At 34.0% G+C, this 17066-nt stretch overlaps 1 protein-coding gene across 3 annotated transcripts in view; it reads left to right on the top strand.

Annotated features, from left to right (window-relative positions):
- Window positions 1-17066, top strand: part of CNTN1 (contactin 1) — a 362269-nt gene that overhangs the window by 235489 nt on the left and 109714 nt on the right. The window lies entirely within an intron of this gene.

The raw sequence follows: 17066 nt of genomic DNA, 5'->3' as shown, positions 1-17066 counted from the left end.
CCCTTAATTATAATATAACTTTTATATTGATGTGTACTATGCCTCATTGTATCTGTACTCTAGGTTCTAGGGCCTTCTTGTTCATTTTAAATAAGGTAAGAGCATAGAACTTATTCTTTGTTATAATGATGACTTTAAGGCATTTCTCTTATTCTTTGAGGTTAAGAAATAGACAAAATATGTATATGGGAGGGTTTGGAGAACTAGTCCATGGGATTTTTAGAATGCTTAAATGGCTGTATTTTATTAAGAATAGGAAAGCATACATGACACAAGTCCTATAATTAAGCATAGTGGTGTCCTTGTATAGAAATAAAGAAAATAGAGGAAAAAGACTGGGCAGTAATGCAGGAATACTGACTTGTGTAGGAACATCACTGGTTTGAGAACATCACTAGGTTACAGTGAATAGTTGATCCTTGAAGAACATGGGTCTCAACTGCTGCTAGGTCCACTTATTTGTGGATTTTTTTCAGTAAGTACAATACTGTAAATGTATTTTCTCTTCCTTATGATTTTCTTAATAACATTTTCTTTTCTCTAGCATACTTTATTGTAAGAATACATATAACATACAAAATATGTATTTATTGACTATTATTAAAATTTCCAAAGGAATGGCCCTTAGTAGTTAAGTTTTGGGGGAGTCAAAAATTGTAAGTGGATTTTCAACTGTGAAAGGGGTCAGTGCCCCTACACTCTGTATTGTTCAAGGGTCAACTGTATATAAAATGCAAATTGGCCACTGTTCCTACCTGCCTCTTTTCTAGAAAGGCCATTCGTTAGGAGTGTAAGACCTATTTAGAGCATATGCTTATTGAAGAAAACTAATTTTAATTTTAGAAGTCAATTATTAGTATAGAAATAAAAGTTTGAACTAACTCAGTAAAATAGTAGTAGAGTAGAATATTTAGGATATTTAAAGTCCTATGAAATGTGAAGATTGATATGTACATATAATAATTGTATCCTTTCAAATTGTCTAGCTCTTTAATTTTTTTTTCTAGAGCTTTATGCTTTAAAAAACCAAAACAAGCTTTCAATCAAGTTGGGTGAGACTGATTTAACTTTTCTTGTTAAATTTTTATTAGATAGATTAATAAAACAACTACCAATGCAGTAATCAATGTTTATCCTTCTACATGTTAACTGTAAATTCAGTTCGTTTTGTTTTAATCTAACTGTAAATCTGCAGCAAATCTGCTGATTGTCTTTCAGTTTCTGAACCAAACTTACACTTTAAAAAAATAACAACTGGGAAATGGCAGGGAATTATTTTAACATTATACCATGTGATATTTTTCCTTATATGTCTGAAAATATTTTGATACACTTAATCATAAATATTCCCAACATTAGTAAAATTGGCACTGATATCTTTAATAATTTCTTCAAATTGTGTTTTGTTTTGCAAGTAAAACAAATACTACTTAGTTTTTACTCATTTTAAGGAAAAATAAGTGAGCTAAACAAAGATCTTACTTAAAAAATAGACTTTTGAATTTGCTTAGTTTCTTGGTGTTATATATTGAGTAATTTCAAAACTACAACAACCATAGTTCATATAAGTAGCTACTTAACAACTGCAGTGAAGTCTTCATAAATAGATTTAGGGGTATAAATTGTCCTAAATTAAGCTAAAACTTCATATGTAGAGCTTCTTTATGTTCTTCAAAATAATATTTACATTATATTTGTTGATGCAAATAAACATTTCCAAAAAAAGAAATTAAGAAAAGAAGAGAAAGAAGGAAGGAAAAGAGAGAGAGAGGAAGGAAAGGAGGGAGGGAGAGAAAAAAAAGGAAAAAAAAGGGAAAAGAACCCCATGGCTTAAAAAGAGAGGAAAATAAAGAAATAACTGGAATAATAATTAAGAAATAAATAACAAATTGGATCATAAAAACATAAAAGACTTTGGTCATTACTTACTGGACTCCTTTTGCTGATGATAGCCACAGAGGTTCATGTACTTGTCCCTCAGCTAATCCAGAGCAGAACCTAACTGCAGGCCCATGCTCTGGCCTCACTAACTCACATTTCAGCTTCAGTCCAAATAATGATCAGTGGTAGAAAACATGCTCACTGGCTAAATATGTAACTTAATTGAGTAAACATATCAAATGCACATTTGTAACACATTAGATGGGCAGTTTGATTCAGTTCTCTAAATAATTAAAAAAAAAACCTAGACAAGAAATTTATTTTAAAATAAATTATTAAACTTAATTCTATCTTTTGAACCTGAGACCTATAAAGCCTTCTCTTGCATCTTCCTTCTCTTTTAAAGCAAACTTCAAAGTCAGACTTCACTACTAAATGCACCACATGAAGTTTGAGTAAAAATACTGTATGTGTTTGATCCATCTTTTGGTAGATCATCCTAATGGCTAATAATTGCTTCTGGGGGCATTAACAGACCGCTCTCAGAAGGAGCAGCTCTTATCTCAAGCTTATGAATCAAAACCATGAGAATGAGGGGCGCCTGGGTGGCTCAGTCGTTAAGCGGCTGCCTTCGGCTCAGGTCATGATCCCAGGGTCCTGGGATCGAGCCCCGCATTGGGCTCCCTGCTCAGCGGGAAGCCTGCTTCTCCCTCTCCCGCTCCCACTGCTTGTGTTCCCTCTCTTGTGTCTCTCTGTCAAATAAATAAATAAAATCTTTAAAAAAAAAAAAAAAAAAAAAAACATGAGAATGGCAGGTACTGGGACAGCAAATGCAAAGGAAGGAATATTGCTGACTGCATTTGTCGATTATTCACATTGCATGGGCAAATGTGTCAGTACATAATTTTGGGGTTCTTCTTAAATAATGTTTTGATATTTGATTCTGGCAACATTTCAATTAGTGAATATCATTTGTTCATTTAAAAATATTGTACTGTGTATATACTACAAGCAGAAACAGTGATGGGCACTAGGGTGAATAAAACACTGAATAAGATAAACACAGGCACTGATCCAAAATAAATTAGAGGTACTCTGTGAGTTTAAAATTCAAATGTAAATAATTTGATAGCTATTAAAACTGATATCATTATTATCATTAGTTTTAATAAGTTTAATTGCTAAAAGTTAATATCAGAAGCTCTAATTAATGAAGAAAGAATATATAAATCAAAATTTAAGTTTTTAATTTCAACAAAGTAAGTTTGTATTTTCCAATTTAGTTTCAATGATAAATTTTATTCAGTGTCAAGTATGCTTTGATTTTAGCTTGCTATTCTTGACTTTGACCACCATGTGGCAACCTTGCATAAGACTTCAAATTTCACAGCCTAGAATAATTGGGACTTGAAGCTTTATGAAATTAAACAAATAGATTTTCCCATAGTTAGGTCTAAGATATGTGATTACAGGTGATTTAAAAATTTCTACTTTATACTTTTTCAATTATATTCATATAATTATCAGGAAAAAAGTAATTGCACATTTTTAAAGAGGTACATTTCTTTTAAGAATTTATAGTGAACTCCCCAAAAATAAATTACATTGACATTACATTTAATGATCCTGCTTCATGAAAAACTCTTTTGAATTAATCATTTAAAAAATATATAGATCCTAATTTTAAAGCTGTGTGTAAACACTTAATACTGATTATAGAAAAAAAGTAAGTATCTAATTTACCTGTTACGTCGCTTATTCTTTCATTTAGTCAATAAACATTCACTTAGTGTTATATTAGTATGTAAACAGGTTCAGGAAATGTTTCATTTGAACTTGAACTTATGCATAAGGAGGATATTAAGAATATATATAAATATGTATGAATCATAAATTTAAAAAATTGAAGCTTTGCTACAATAAGCATACAAGCAGTTTATCTGGCATTCTTTTATTCTATCAAAGTTATGGGGCAAATACATAAATTTTTCAAGTCCAGCTACAAAATGGCTTCTATTTTGATTTTCCAGCTCAATAGCTGTTTACTCCCTTAAAGTAAGTACAAAAGGCAGAAGCATTTTACTTATCAATTTAATTTATAACTCCTTTTGTTCTGGAAAGGACTTAAGACTATCCACGAAAAAAATACAGATTTGTAATATACCGTTTTATGCCTCTCCCATTGTGATGCCTGATCTGTGGCAACTACTTTTTTTCAATAACCATCTAACTTTTGACATCTCCTTTGAGTCATTTTCTTTCAACTATTTAACAACAATCTCCCTGTCAGAGCCATTATCTTAGTTAACCACATGAGTTAAACTTTCCAATTCTGATTATTGCCACTATAATATCTTTTTTCCGTTTCTCTTAATACACATAAATGTTAACATTGTAATTCAGGAAAAAGTTATTATGTATCTGTTTTGAATTTATAAATAGCATATGAATTGTTCAGAGGCTTTGCCACAACCAATCCTGGCCACTAGGCTTCATTTTGTCACTTATTGTGTGACTCTGAGCCAGTGATTAAACCTCTCTAAACTTCAGATTTCCCTCTCTGTAATGTTTTATTAATAATTCACTTACTTCATACAGGTTGCTTCACCGGGTTTGCAAAACTGGTTACTTCATAGTATTTGTGTGAGGATTCAATGAAAGAATGTCTATAAAGTGCTTGGCACAAGTTCTGGCAGATTGTAAACAGTTATTATTAATACTGTGTATAATAGAGCAATCATTCCCAACTGAAATTTCCAGAGGCTATTGCCATATAGTTTGGTTTTTTTTTCTGCTTACAGATCTCAATTTTCATACTTTAATTCTTGCATTGCTGCTACACTGGGTAGCTGATCTGAAACAAAAATTTCTAGCTATTTCCTTGCTGGGGGCAATGGGAGAGATAGTGATAGTCAACATTTATTGAGTGCTTTCTGTTTGGCCAGCGTTGGGTTCAATGTTTTTCACGTGTTTCTCAGTTGATCTTCACAGCAATCCTCTATAGAATACATATTATTGTGATTTTTCTCAATTTTCAAAATGAAGAAAATAAGGATTAGAAAGGTTAAGTAATTTGCCCAAAGTAATCATACCACTTGTTGGTGACAAGGAAGATTTGAAACCAAGGTCATCTGACTGCAGACCCTGAGGCCTTCGCCACTCCAGTTTCTAATCTGTTGGTTAATACGCCTGTCTGTGTCTGCTTATATAATCCCCCTCCCATTATCTGAAGCACTGTAGGACCGTACTGTTCAACTAATTTATTCTATAATTTTGTTTAACAAACTTTTACGTTCTCTCAAGTTTATCCAAATTACCTCATTCTCCCTATACTATTAGCAAGTTTTGCAATACATTGTAAATCAAGTCTACATAGTTTCAGGTGGTCTTTAGTTCCAGGCAATTCTTTAAGATCTCTTTTAGGTAGGTAGGTAGGTGTATGTGTGTGTTTGCAGGTATATGGATTTGCTTTGTTCTCCCTGTATAGAAAACACCATTCAAAACAAAGGAAGACAGATCTCTTACCCTGAGGTTTTCTTTTTAAAATAAAATATTAATTATATGGAACATGTCACAAAATTGTGCTTAAATTTGAGACATATATATTTCATACTAGAATATATTAGGAATCTGAACAGAAATTTTGCTTCTGCACATCCAAAGGGAGAGAGTAGAGGGGCGGGAGGAGAGGGAGAGTGGAGAAGGAACAATAATAATAAAAATGTTATTGGATCTCTGTTACTGCTGAGCAAGAGGGTGAAGATTGTCCAGAATTATGGGGTAAAGGTTGGAAGAGAAAAGGAAGGTCAGGCCATAATCCAGGCAAAGGCAAGGGTCAAATTAGAGCTGAAGAAAGTAGAACAGAAGACCAGCAGGCACAGTGAGATGATGTGAGCCCTAAAATGGTGGTTCTAAACTGGGAGCAATTTTTCTTCCCAGGGGACTTTGGCCATATGTGGAGACAATTTTGGCTGTCGCAACTATGGGAAGGAGGAGGGAGGGCTATGTATTATGCACATTTGTTTAGCACAGGTGCTGCTAAACATCCTATAATGCTGAGGACAGTCCCCCACAACAGAGAATTATCTGGTCCACATTGTCAATGGTACCAAGATTGAGAAATGCTACAGTCAAGGAAGATGAAAAAAGAGAGACATAGGAATAAAGAGACCAGCCACTGAAAGGTTTTAAGCATGATGTGTTAGAAACAAAGAGAAATTGTTTTGAGCAGATGAGAGTGCTTAGAACAAAAAAAAAAAAAAAAAAAAAAATTCTAAGAGGCTAGCTAAAACATTTTCCAAAATAGTATGAGTAGTAGAGAATTATAGATTTCATGTGTTTTGTGAATTTAAGACTTAAATTTTGATGGGCAGTGGAAGAGAGAAAGAAATGTGTAAAACATATATAGTCCCCTAACATAGTTCTGTGACCCCCCACAAAACTGACAAAGATATTCTACCTGTTGCCAAATCCTTTCTCTGCTCTTATGAGTAATTAATTGATAAGCATGAGAGCATTCTGATAAGGAGGTAAAACATTCTGTTATACTTCACTCTGTCTAAACATGTAACTTTACTGGCCTTCCTTTTACTACCCTAATAAATTTTACTTATACCTAACTGTTGTCTTTTATTTGCTATTTTCTACCACTAGGCATGGAGGTAGGTATCTATGCTCACTAGATGTGTCTATACATGGGTTGACTTTTAGATCATTATGCTTCCTGTGTAGAGACCATGTCAGCTAGGGTTATTCTTTAGCACAATACCCCATAGTCTGGTCCTTAGTAAGCATTTGTTGATGTCAGTGCTAAGTAAATGGATTAGGACATACATCAGCAAGTCTTTGTTCTTCAGAAATGTATTGCCTTGGAAGAATCTCCAAAAATTCATTCAAAGTTAAAGTCCCTTTTGTTGTACAGAGAACTCCTTACATACCTAAGCATCACTGCAGTAATTGTTCTGGCAAAATATGGGAAGTATTTAAAATAAGAAGAGGGAAAAATAAATATGTAATCTTTTGGTATCTTAAGAATTTTAAAATTTTACATGTGGACTTTGATGTTTTATTTATGTATTCACACTAGAAATATACTGTTTTCATCATTAGCTGGCATATTCCAAAAAAATCTATCTGATTTTTTCACTTTGTCTTTAAGATCGGAACAAAGATCTGGAGTTTTGTTCTGTTTGGCCTTTGACAGGACAGTCATTCTGAGCCTTAGGCTTCTCATCTACCATATGAGGAAGCTGGGCCACATCAGAAGTTTTAAAATAACAAGAATAAGTTTTTAGCAGCAGAATCCTTTCTGCAAAGAGAATTTAAATCAGAAGCCCAATAAATAAAAAAGGTGAAAGTGAGCTTGCTCTAAGTAAAGAAATTGTGTGCAGGTGTGGGTGTATGTGTGGGAGACTACAGGGCCACATCATGAGGCCTCTCGTTTCTTCCTGTCCCACAAAACTTCCCATCTGATCCCTTCCTTCTACCAAGTGATCCTTGAAGATGTTCAGAACCCCAAGGCTAATGGGAACCAATGTAAAAACCACATGAATTAATATCCAAGTTTACTTTCAACTCTAAAATACTGGTTCTAAATCCAAGGCTTTGATGTTTTGTCCATCAGTCAAAAGGATTATAAAAAATGTTCTTCTTTTTGAATTTTAATTTAAAATTGTCCAAATGATCAAAATTGGACTCTTCAGCCATCAAAATAGACAAATTTAAGGATATTCAACATTTCCATTGATTCTACAAATATTTCATGATCTCTTAATAATTCTAGACCACTTTCCTAATTTACTTAAGTTTTTATATTTATGATGATATTACTTCATTTTCATAAGATTTTTAAGTCATACCTTTAAAAATATTTTTCACATTCAGGCAATCTTAATGCTCAAACATTACTTAAAATAACACTAACTTAAATATTAGGTAATATTAGGAAATTAGTGTTAATTACGTTATGTGTGAAAATGGTTTTGTGATTATGTAAGAGAATGGACTTTTTGGGAGAGTCAACCTAATATTTGAGGAATGAAGTATGATAATACCAGTAATTTGTTTTTCTAGGGTTCAATAATAGATGGACACATTGTATATAGAGACAAGGAAAGATGGAGCTAGCTATATAATTAGATAAAGCAAACATGGTAAATTGAATCTAATGGTTTTTATTCAGGTGACCATGATACTATTCTTCTATTCTTCCTATTTTCTTTTTTTTATGATTTTTTTATTATTATGTTATGTTAATCACCATACATTACATCATTAGTTTTTGATGAAGTGTTCCATGATTCATTGTTTGCATATTAACACCCAGTGCTCCATGCAGAACTATTCTTCCTATTTTCTTATGTTTGAACATTTTAGTAGATTAAAAATTTAATAAATAGATACATAAAATAATAATGTTGTATTCCTTCTGCTATGAGAAACTACCCACTTTTACCTACCGAACTGTGAACTTAAATCCCATTGTCTGATTCATAAAACAGTATCTTGGAGACAGTTTGACCTGGTTAAACCAGTAATGTGTGTTAACTATGGAGCCTTCCACCAGCCACTTAACTGAAAATCTCAAATTCCTTGTCTTTAAAATGGAAATATAGGGGTGCCTGGGTGGCTCAGCGTCCCATTCTTGATTTCAGGTCGGGTCATGATCTCAGGGTCATGGGATGTGGAGGGCTGCACACTCAGGGAGGAGTCTGCTTGAGATTCTCTCCCTCTTGTTCTGCCCCTCCCCATTCTCGCGTGCACACGTTCCTCTCTCTCTGAAATAAATAAATCTATAAAAAATCTATAGATCTATAGATTCTATAGAATCTATAGAAAATACAATAAAATCTGTAAAAAATACAATGAAAAGGAAACAGTCTCTCCCTGAGTACTATAAAAAATTAAATAAGAAAACATATGTACTCCATGCAGAACGTGCCACTGGGTGTTTTACGCAAACAATGAATCATGGAACGCTACATCAAAAACTAATGATGGGATGTATGGTGATTAACATAACATAATAATAAAAAAAATTGAAAAAAAACAAAACAAAACAAAACAAACAAAAAAAGAAAACGTATGTGAAGTAGTTAGTACATTGCCAGACGAACTAAAAGACAGGTAATAAATTAGATCAGGTATTCCCGGGAGTTCGGGAGTAGTGGTCAGAGTAGTACAGCAAGAATGCAAGTAGCAGAAGCTGTTTTTATAGTAGTATTAGTTGCAGCAAACGTATTCTATCAATAGCAACAGTACTACCAGTCGTGGTGGCTATAGTTAATAACAGTAATGCATCCTCCTCCCCCAAATATGATTAAGAATACTATCTATCTCACAGAGTTGCTGTTAAGAGTAAGTGAGTCTGCACATGTAGAATATTTATTTATAATAGTCCCTGGCACCTATGAAACCCTCACTAATTATTTGTTGTAAATCGTGTTGGTGATGGTGGTGTTGAAGTTTGCAGTTGCAGTGATGCATCTGCTATAGTTACTCCTTCTTTAATCTAACAAGCCAAAAGTAAAAAGAAAAGTTAATTTTTCATGGATATAGCTTGTATCAAACATATTTAATAGCTTTTGCTTATCAGTTTCTAGAATATTCTCTTTAAAGGATATTCTTTCCTTCAACCTTCTGTATGTGCCCTTCCTTCTGAGCTTCAATGGAACAAAAGAGATGTTTTTGTTGATATATAGCTATTATGAGCTCTAAGCTTTATCTCAACCTTGTATGTACCATCCAACATATTTCTTTGTTCATTATGATTAATTAAATTTGTTAATACAACTTAGTAATTCAGATTCATTGATATGGCAAGGATGAATTTGTAGAGTCAGTTCACGGGGGAAGGGGAGGAAAGGAAGGGACATTTATATTTTGGAAGTCTTTTGATTTAAATTTGGGAAATTTCTAAGTGGTAAACCACATCTACACTTTGGAACATCCCTGAGCTGTGCTATCACAATTTCCAGTATGTGATTCAACTCTCCTCACATGAAGGGAAGCATTTTGTAATTCAGCCAAGCTGTGGTTTTTTAGTGAAAATATAGAGAGCATTCATATCTAATTTGTGGCTAGAATGTGCTGAGGTCCATGATCTTTACTTGCTTTGTAAGCGTTCTGTCGACCACTGAGAACCTCAGCTTCTCCTGAGGTATGGAAAGAGCTATTACCATTTATAAAAATTTCAGGAAAGTATTTATACATACACACTATATTGGAAATAATATAGTATATTTTTCTTTGCTTTCCTTCTTGAGATATTTCAGTCCCACACCTTTACCAAATATAGAGCAAATGAAAATAAATGTTAAGGTTGCTTATTATTGCTTTACACAAGTAGTCTATCATTACATACCTAAGTCCTAATGTTTAAAACAGAGCTGACATTTAAAAGTACTTTAGCAGTGAACTTTTAGAATAGTTTAATTAAAAGTTTAAAGAGTTTATTTGGAAGATTCAATAAATTTAATATAATTTTAAGACATAAAATAGGTTGTGTTTTTAATAACATGTGAAAAGTATAAAAATCATGACCACATTATTTCTCTGTGAATAAAATAAGTGAATATGTAAACAGCAATATGTTTCAAACTGAGAGTCTGGGGGGAAAAAGATAGCAATTTTATTAAGAAAAAAAAGAATATTAGGTGTACAGAATATAAATATTTTACAAAAGGCAATTACAGTGTCATAACTTGTTTATTTTTATATTATTTTTCTGCCCTCAATTTTTTTTATTGTGAGAACTTGAATTAAAAAAAAACATTTTAAATTTCAGAGGTGTTTTATTTTTTTAATTTCAGCCTAATCACCTGACTGCTTAAAATAGTGTGAGTTTAGCAACAGGATTATCTTTCATTTAGGCATAGGAAGCAAACAAAGAAGTGTGAGTTCACATAATGAAAGCATGTAATAGAACTAAGTGCTTTTTACTTTTGTGCAAACATTATTTTCCTCAAATATAACTTATCTTCATCATAGTAACTTAAAAAGATTTTACTTAATATCTTTCCATTACTGAATGTAATGGATGTGTCACAATGCAGTGCTAATTAAGAATGTGAAAACACATTAAAGCAGTGTGTTTTACAAATATACAGTGTTTAAATTATTTTATTTTTTCTCACTAGAAAATTACTCAGAAATATGTGCCAATTAGCCTTTATGACAGCTCAAGAAAAACATATGACCTCCACCATACACACACATTTATTCTCTCCTTGCCTCAAATATTTTTTTAAAAGTTATAAATAATAAAATAATATTTCTTTACCTCCTCTCATAAATGAATTCTATTTAGGAAGGCAGTATGAAGAGTTAGGCCAACTACAAAGGGGCACCATCCCCAAGACCATCTTCACTTCTGAAATGAACTACAAATTCCAGGGGTTGCCAAAACCACCCTCAGTTTTGATTTGCTAGAAGGGACTCACAGAACTCCCTGAAAGCTGTTATATTTATGGTTACAGTTTATTACAGGAAAAACATACAGATTAAAATCAGCCAACAGAAGAAGTGCACAGGGCAGAATCCCAGAGAAGTACCAAATACAGAGCTTCTATTGTTCTGTCTCTGTGGAGTCAAGATGCATTGCTTTATCAGCTTAGGTGTATGGCAGTATGCACAGAGTATTGCCAACTGGGAAAGCTCCTCTGAGCTTTGGTGTTCAAAGAGTTTATTGGGGCTTAATCATGTAGGCATGACTGATTGATTGCCCAAATGGTTAATGTCAGTCTCTGGACTGACTGATACCACATGACCCAAAGCCCCTACCCTAAGTCACTATACGATTTCAGACCCTAAGTCTAAAACATATTATACAAGAGTCTCTAATACCCACTCTAAATCACATTGTTAGACTATCCAGTATGACCCAAGGCAAAGAAAGACACTTTACATTACCTTCCAGAAGCTGAGGAAATAGCAGACCTCCCTTGGGGCAAGCCCAAATTCTTTACAACGCATACAGGTAGTTGGAAAACTTAAGAGGTTTCCATTCTCTTATATGTTCACTGCATTTTTTTTTCTAGAAATTTATACATTATTGCTAAAACTTTTATTTCCTCATGAAATTAGTTCATAAATAGTTTGAAATATATTATTAATGGCAGTTTATCTCAAGTATATGGATACCAACAGTTGTTCTCAATTCAGTTATTTTATCTTATAACATTGTCATTATCTTACCTGAAAAAATCATACAAAATTACTAAAAGAATTTAGTAAGAATATTTTAGATAATAGGTATTTATTAATTCATTTGTGTAATATTTATTTTCTGAATTCCTCCTGTATGTCAGATATTACAATAAGTAATTTGTATGTAATAATAAATAAAACCTAGTTCCTCCCTCAAAAAATTACAGTCTAGTAGAAGACACTGTACACATATATAACACAGGGATACAATGATGAACAAAACAGGCATATTCCTCCTCACGTAAAACTTTTTTTTTTTTAAAGATTTTATTTATTTATTTGACAGAGAGAGAGACAGTGAGAGCAGGAACACAAGCAGGGGGAGTGGGAGAGGGAGAAGCAGGCTTCCTGCTGAGCAGGGAGCCCGATGTGGGACTCGATCCCAGGACCCTGGGATCATGACCTGAGCCGAAGGCAGACGCTTAATGACTGAGCCACCCAGGCGCCCATCCTCACATAAAACTTAAGAGTCCTCTAGGAAGACCAACTTTAATCCTATAATTATACAAATATTTTATTGCTGTTGAGATATATTATATGACATAAGGTAAAAGGTGCAGTGACAAAATATAACAAGAGAAAATGGAAAGTCTTGCTTGAGGAATAGATTGGTATTGGTGAGTGAAGAGTGTTTACTTAGGTGAATGTGATAAGAGTGTGGGGATATAAGGGGATCACATTCTAAGAGAGGAAATACCATGGAGAACCAGAGATGGGAGAGAACAAGTTGTATTTAAGGTCCTATAAAGGGAATGTTCTCCTGGAGAGCAGAGTAAATGATATGGCACTAGCTGAGCTGGAATATTGGACAGAATTTAGAAAAGGGACCCAGATTGGCCATATTCCAGGAAGAGGAAAAATTTTAAAGCTTTCAGTAAGTTGTATTTTTACAAAGAGGGGTGAGTTGGTCATATTGGTGTTTTTAAAATGTCACTCTGTGTGCCAAGGAGAGAAAAGAATAGAACAGGGGTGGAAGTTGTGACCAAACAGAGAATAGTAGTTCGGTGGGAGATGTTGGTAGCTTAGAAAAGGAAAGAGACAGTAGTGATGGAAGGAATGGATGAATTCAAGAATTTATGATGGAATTATAAGGAAGTTGAAGAAGAAGAAGAAGAAGAAGAAGAAGAAGAAGAAGAAGAAGAAGAGGGTTGAGAATGTCCTCAAAGTTTCTGGGAAGTGTGTTGTCATAGATGATTAGAAAGTTGAATATGTGGGAAAAGGTCAAATGCTATCAGAAGTCAAATAAAATAAATTGAAGAGGTGGGGACCAGATTCAAATGAATTGAGGAGTAAGAGATAAAGAAATAGAAAAAAAAAATCTAAGAACAGAAAGTCAGGTTTTGAAGAATAGGTATTATCTGATCCAAGCAACAATCATAGAATTAAGTAGCTTAACATGAGGAAAAAAGAATAATTCTCTGTTTCCAGGGGCAAGAAGAGAAGAGCAGAGAGAAGTAGGAAATGAGAGTGGGACTGGGTACCAGCAAGGGCACTGGCAAAGGGAAAAGTCACTGAGAAATCCCTAGTAAAAATATGGCCAACAGGAATTTAAGAATAAAAATATGTAGTGAATGGTAATTTTCAATGTTGATTTGCCCTGCCTTGTGGGATACAGCCAATTCCATCATCTTCCATTCAGTGGAATGGGGGTACTTACTAGAGGGTACTTTGTGTTATTAAGTTTTATGACAAAATAGGGAAAGGACTGAATTTCTTGTCTGGTACTCCTTGGTGTGACAAAGAAGTAACTGACCATTGGAGCAGAAGGAAAGTACTCTCCTACCCAAGGAATTTGCAGAAATCTTGGGAACTAAATTTTTAGACCTCAAGGTACAGAAAGACCCCCAACTGACATTAAATTGTATAACCTCTAGCTACATTTTTACTAAGACTGGCTAATATCAAGGAACTATGCATGTGGCCACTGACCAGTTCTTTATATGGAGATAGTAGCATTCTGTTACAACCAATGGAATCAATCTGCTCACATTATAACTAGCAATTACAGGCATACCTCGTTTTACTACATTTCACTTTATGGTTCTTTGCAAATAATGTGTTTTTACAAATCGAAGGTTTGTGGCAACCCATTGTTGAGCAAGTCTACTTGCACCATTTTTCCAATAGCATTTGCTCACTTTGTGTCTCTGGATCATATTTTGGTAATTCCCACAATATTTTAAATTTTCATTATTATTATATTTGCTAGATCTGTGATCAGTGATCTTTGATGTTACTATTGTCATTGTTTTTGGGTGCCAAGAACTGTACCCATATGAAACAGCAAATTTAATAACTGTTGTGTGGGTTTTGACTGCTCCACAGACTAGCTGTTCTGACTTTCTCCCTCTCCTTGGCCCTCCGTATTCCCTGAAATACAACAATATTGAAATCAGGCCAATAACCCAATGATGGCCTCTAAGTGTTCAAGTAAAAGAGTTTCACATCTCTCATTTTAAATCAAATGCTAGAAATAATTAAGCTTAGAGTGGAAGGCCTGTTGAGAGCCAAGATAGGCCTGAAGCTAGGACTCTTGCACCAAAGAGTTAGCCAAGTTATGAATACAAAGGAAAAGTTCTTGAAGGAAATTAAAAGTTCTACTCCAGTGAGCATATGAATAATAAGTAAGCAAAACAGCCTTATTGATGGTATGGAGAAAGTTTTAGTGGTCTGGATAGAAGATCAAACCAGCCAAAACATCCCCTTCAGCCAGACCCTAATCCAGAGCAAAGCCCTAACTCTATTCAATTGCATGAAGGCTGAGAGAGGTGAGGAAGCTGCAGAAGAAAAGTGTGAAGCTAGCAGAGGTTGGTTCATGAGGTTTAAGGAAAGAAGCCGTCTCCATAACATAACAATGCAAGGTGAAGTAGCAAGTGTTGATGGAGAAGCTGCAGCAAGTTACCCAGAAGATCTAGCTAAGATCATTAATGAAGGTGGCTACACTAAACAACAGATTTTCAAAGTAGACAAATCAACCTTATATTAGAAGATATTATCTAGGATTTTCATATCTATTTAAAAGTCTCCACAACTTCAAAGGACTGCCTGACTTTCTTGTTTGGGGTTAATGCAGCTGGTGAATATAAGTTGAAGCCAATTCTCATTTACCATTCTGAAAATCCTAGGGCTGTTAAGAGTTATGCAGAATCTACTCTGCCTGTGCTCTATAAATGGAACAGCAAAGCCTGGATGACAGCACATCTGTTGACAACATTTTAAAATATTCAGTATTGTTGAATATTTTAAGCCCACTGCTGAGACCTATTGCTCAGAAAAAAAAAAATTCTTTCAAAATATTACTGCCTGTTGACAATGCACCTGGTCACTAAACAGCTCTGATGGAGATGTACAACAAGATTAATGTTTTCATGCCTGCTAACACAACATCCATTCTGTAGCCCATGGATCAAAGAGCAATTTCAACTTTCAAGCCTTATTATTATTTTACATTTATTATTGAAATACAATTGACGTACAATGTTATATTAGTTTCAGGTGTACAATATAGTAACTCAACACATTCTATACATTACTCAATGTTCACCACAGTGAGTGTAGTCACCATCTGTCACCACATAACATTATTACAATATTATTGTAATATATTATAATACAGTATATTATCTATGCTGTACTTTTCATCTCCATGACTTATTTATTTTATAACTGGGAATTTGTATCTCATAATCCCTTTCTTCTATTTTGCCCATTCCCCCACCAACCTCCCCTTTGGCAACTACCAGATTGTTCTCTGTATTTAAGAATCTGTTTCTTTATTTTTTCATTCATTTTGTTTTTTAGATTTCATATATCAGTAAATTATATGGTATTTGTCTTTCTCCATCTGACTTATTTCACTTCAAATAATACATCCAAGTTGTATTAAATGGCAATATTTCCTTCATTTTTGTGACTAATAATACATTGTATGTGTATAGAAGGACACTTGTGTTGCTTTTATATTGTAGCTATTGTAAAGAAGGCTGTGATAAACACGGGGGTGCATATATCCTCTCAAATTAGTGTTTTCATTTCAAGTCCTATTATTTAAGAACTATATTTCATAAGGCTATAGCTGCCATAGATAGTGATTTCTCTGATGGATCTGGGCAAAGAAAATTGAGAAACTTCTGGGAAGGATTCCCAGTTTTAGATGCCATTAAGAATATTTGTGATTCATGGGAAGAGTCCAAAAATATCCACGTGAACAGGAATTTAGAAGAATTTGATTCCAACCCTCATGGATGACTGTGAGGTGTTTAAGATTTCAGTAGAGAAAGTAACTGCAAATGTAGTGAAAATAATAAGAGAACTAGAATTAGAAGTGGAGTCTGACGATGTGATTGGATTGCTGCAATCTTATGATGAAACTTGAACAGATGAAGAGTTGCTTCTTATGGATGAGCAAAGAAAGTGGTTTCTTGAGATGGAATCTACTCATGGTGAAGATGCTGTAAAGACTATTGAAATGACAACAAAAGATTTAGAATATTATATCAACTCAGTTGATAAAGCAGCAGCAGGGTTTGTGAGGATTGACTCCAATTTTGAAAGAAGTTCCATTGTGGGTAGAATGCTGTCAAACAGCATCACATGCTACAGAGAAATCTTTCATTAAAGGAAGAGTCAATTGATGGGGCAAGCTTCATTGTTGTCTTATTTTAAGAAATTGCCACAGACACTCCAACCTTCAACAACCACCATACTCATCAGTCAGCAGCCATCAACATCAAGGCAAGACCCTCCACCAGCAAAAGATTATGACATGCTAAAAGCTCATATGGTGGTTAGCATTTTTTAGCAATAAATTATTTTTAAATTGATGCATGTATATCGCTTTTTTAAAAAAGCTTTATTTATTTATTTGAAAGAGAGAGAGTAAGCACATGAGCGGGAGGGACAGAGGGAAAGAGAATCCCAAGCAGACTCCATGCTGAGTGTGGAGCCCCATGCAGGGCTCAATCTCACCACCCTGAGAT

The sequence above is a fragment of the Phoca vitulina genome, unplaced genomic scaffold, assembly GCF_004348235.1.
Source record: "Phoca vitulina isolate PV1807 unplaced genomic scaffold, GSC_HSeal_1.0 scaffold23, whole genome shotgun sequence".
Taxonomy (NCBI): domain Eukaryota; kingdom Metazoa; phylum Chordata; class Mammalia; order Carnivora; family Phocidae; genus Phoca; species Phoca vitulina.
The sequence above is the reverse complement of the archived record's forward strand: the minus strand, read 5'-3'. Positions and strand labels throughout refer to the sequence as shown.